We start from the raw sequence: 4,250 nt of genomic DNA, 5'->3' as shown, positions 1-4,250 counted from the left end.
CTACACAAAATGCAGTACAACAACTACTTACATAGCATTTACATTGTATTAGGTATTATAAGTAATCTAGAGATGATTTAAAGTACAAGGGAGGATGTGCATAGATGATATGCAAATACTATATCATGTTATATAAAGGACTTGAGTATCCATGAATTTTGGTATCTGAGGGGGAAGGGCTTCTACAACCAATTCCCCTTGGACACTGAGGGACCACTATACTTTTAAGCTTGTAACACTGTATGTAATAAAGATAAAATAACTGATGCTAATGGCAGTGTTACTATAGCAAATATAATAAAAGCCTAATATGCAAATTATCCCCTCAATGGGAGTTCAACCAGGGAGTGGAGCCTGCTGGCAAACCAGGGGAAGGGAGGCCGTGGCCAGTAGCCGGCAGCCACTAGGGACTCAACCTGTGCACGAATTTCGTGCACTGGGCCTCTGGTAACAAATATAAATGGCAAATAATTACAACAGTATTTGTAAGCGCCAGATAATTTCTTAGTAGAAGAGTGAGAAACTGCAAAAATCCAAGAAATCTTAACTCTGCGATTCCCACTTACTATCACTAGTGTGTGGGTGAGAAATCTTCTCTTCTCTCCCATAAAATGACATTGTGACCTGAGTAACTTGAAATGTTAAGGCAGTGAACTGTTAAGCACCTGGGAATATCCAGAGCATCCTTTCCAAAGGAAAATACCTAGTGTGCACTCAGTATTCTAAGAGGTGAATAAAGATAACGTTCACTCAACCACAATATAACATGGGGATTCTAGGAGAGCAAGAGAAGGCCACCAACTTTGACTTTTCAAATCCCTCCCCCAAAATAAATGGAGAAAAAGTCAGCAAATGTGGAGTTTAGAACTGGAATGTAAATATAGGTGAACTCTGTTGCAATACCCAGGTAACTGCAAGAAGGTGGCCATTTTTAAGAAACGCCAGTAGAATAAAAAAGAGCTGAGATAATTTTCACTCTCTTTTGTTTGTTTGTTTCTATTATGCTATCATAAAGGTCTTGAAATATCACAACATATTATCAGGATAGAGTTAGTACTATTAGCATTTCATAAACAATCCTTTCCATCAAACCCCAGAAATTCATGGATAGCTAGAAGCTAATTAAGTGCCAAAGCAGTAATTTAAATGTATGTTTGCAGACTCGAACCTTCAACTCTTTCTAGTAAATATTTTCACTCTAGGGTGAAGCCCCAATGAAGTGGACACCTGTGGCTCTCAGATATGAACAGCCTCATGTTGTTGTTTTGGTTTTTGATTTTTAAATTCACGTGGGTAGAGCACATTAGTACATGTCTCAAGGTTTCCTTAGTAAAATGATTCCCTATGAAGGGATTGAATTAATGAATTCATTCATTATAGACCGGTGACCTGCGTGACCCTACTTTATTAGTCATTACAAGAGAAAATACTCTGCTTCAGACACCCGCAAAAAATCACTTGGCTTAGTGGGTGAATCACATGAGCTTGGTGAGGTTTTAGGTTATTGTTCTAGTGATAGCAAAGTTTTTAGAGGTAGATCTCAGAAGCAGAAAGGGAGGAGTAAGGTTTTTCCTCTCTGAAGGACCCCAGAAGATACAGTTTTTCTAAAGGTCATGATTAATACAGGATCAGCAGTGTGAGGATATTCAATAGCATGAGCTGTCCAGTGAGTGGATGCGCCTGCTCTTTCTGGTCCTTCTTTGGGTCCCTGCCTTTCTAACCTCCACAAGCAGAGTGGAAAGAACACTGACTTCAGAGTGAGAGCCGGCTCTAATCCTGGCTCACCCTGAGCCCTGGTGTCCTTCATGCAGAAAATCTAGGTGGATTTAGGGAAGTTTTTGCTGACTCCCTTCACCAGCTTCCATCCTGTTGCTATGACCTCACAGAACCTTCGTTCCCTTGTGATGGCAAATGTGGACAGGGACTATCCCCTGTTGCTGTGTATCCCTAACACTGACCACTACAGTGGGAGCAAAGAAGCATTCAAAATAGAACTTGCTTACATGAATTCATATGACCCAATCAGGCTGTGGAGATGTAATGGAAAGCAAGAAAAAAAGTTGGCCCTGTAGTGAACTAGATTGAAAAATACAGGCCTACCCAAAGGACATTTAAATCCAGATTTTTAAACATCACTAAATAGTGGTCAAAATCACATATATTTAAGCATTCAGCCTGCTGCATTAAATTTCTTTTAGATTTAATTAAGAAAAAGTGTGCCTTTTAGTTCCATTCAATGTACAATTACCAGTCACTTTAAAAATGTATGGGGTAACAGAGGAATGATGGATAAGGAAAATTCACCAGGCAAAAATCTTGTGGTCTTATACCTCCCTTGAAGATTGTGATCCTAATCCAGTACTGGGATTGTGAATGAAAAAAATAAATATACCTTCAGAATTATCTCACCTGACAAATTTTGAATTTCATAGAGAATGAAACAGAAACTCACCAAAATTATACAAATTATTCAGGAATCATTTGTTCTAAACTTAGAACATTGCTAAACTTCCCTTAATAATACTCCACTGCTCCTATTATTTTATTATGATTATTATTATCAATTTACATTTTTCCCCAGTCATATATTCATAAATGATCTTATTAACAGTTGCCCAGCAGAAAAGCAAATATCCTGGTGCTTAGAGAGGGAGAGTTTCCCAAATATCATCATGCATAGTAGCCAAGGGAGATTTTCCCAAGTGGCGATTTCTTAGGTAGTTAAAATAACAGCTAACAACCCAGAGCATAACAGAAAGAGAGCGATCTGAAATGACAAGGGGTGGAGGGTTCCTATTCCCGTCAGTCTCACCTCCTTGAATTTAGAAAGTCCCAGTCATCTCCCCCCACCCCAAGCTTTGGACCCTGATGATCAAGGTTTGGGTTCCAGCTCTACCATTTAGGACTTTGGGCAATTTGGTGCATGACTGCACTTATAACCTAGAAAAAATTTCTTTCCAAAGGATGGTTTTGAGCATTCAGTGAGACTTTCTGCAAAGGACTGATACACAGTAGGCAACTTTAAATATTCCTTTCCTCTGAAGGGCCATCAAACCCATCATTAAAGCTATTACCTGGCCTTTTCTTGACCGAGTGTTTCAACATTTATTGGGCTTAATTTCCAAATCTTATAAACTTTTAAAATTATTTTTACAAATATATTTGTTTAACATTTCCACTCAGCAAAATACTACCATAAACCAAACATAGAGAATATCTATCAGTGGGCAGAGATTAATTGCTCAATTATTATGTTCCCACATGTTTTATAGCCTCTATTTCTCAAAAGAGTTCAGATTTGAATTTATAATGCAGGGTCATTAAACCACATTTGAAAGCTAATTGATAATATATAATCTCAGCAACATTCTTTTTGCTTTCTGCATAATTAATGAAGCTCAGAGCATTATATCTTCCAATTAAGTGTTTGGTTATATTCCTTGCTTCCATATATCATCAGTTCCTATCATTGGCCATTTTTCTTTTATTTTGTAATTTCAAAAATTTTACTGGAAGTTGGTATATCCTGATTCTCCACCAAAATAAATATAACCTGCTATTAAGAATAACGTGCTGTGGCTAGGTTTTATTATCTATAGCTATTGGCCCTCTTAAAAATAAGACACAAATTGTCCCTTCTTTAAAAAACATTATAGATCACTCAATCTTTGGGAACCATGCTGTCAGTATTCATTCTTTACTTTTAGCGTGGCCAATAAGAAATCTTCCAAGAGAGAAAAGGATCCCCCTATCAGCACAGCCACCTTAATTCTACACCCTGGGCCCAGAATTCAACTCAGTACACCCAACTCTTGGCTGACACTCTTCTCGAATCCTGCCTCCTTCCTTTCCCTCTCAAGTCAGTCCCTCACCCCTCACCTACTCACCATCCCACCACCCACAGTCTGCCCAGCTGTCTTTTTTCAAGTTTCTTATTCTGAGTTCTATTGCATTTTGACAAGTCACAGGTTGCCTGCATTTATATTGTTCAAAATTCTTTTTTTACCTTATTCATATCGATGCTACAAATTTAAGGTGGACATCTTGTAAGTGTAGGTGTTAAGCATCAATTAAATGAAGTTACACAAAAATATTCCTGGTAAATGCTTAATAAATATTACCTACTGTTTTTAGTTTTAGTTTTATCATAAATTCATCTGTAATTAGGCTACTAGCATGAGCACTGAAATTTAGTAATTAATCCCCTAATAGTATTTATATATCTAGTACAGCTTAATATTTTATGTACT

At 37.5% G+C, this 4,250-nt stretch overlaps 1 protein-coding gene across 3 annotated transcripts in view; it reads left to right on the top strand.

Moving 5' to 3' along the window:
• The window catches only part of GABRB2 (gamma-aminobutyric acid type A receptor beta2 subunit), a 202,536-nt gene that overhangs the window by 191,759 nt on the left and 6,527 nt on the right, over positions 1-4,250 (top strand). The window lies entirely within an intron of this gene.

This window comes from Myotis davidii, unplaced genomic scaffold (genome assembly GCF_000327345.1).
Source record: "Myotis davidii unplaced genomic scaffold, ASM32734v1 scaffold18, whole genome shotgun sequence".
NCBI lineage: Eukaryota > Metazoa > Chordata > Mammalia > Chiroptera > Vespertilionidae > Myotis > Myotis davidii.
The sequence above is the reverse complement of the archived record's forward strand: the minus strand, read 5'-3'. Positions and strand labels throughout refer to the sequence as shown.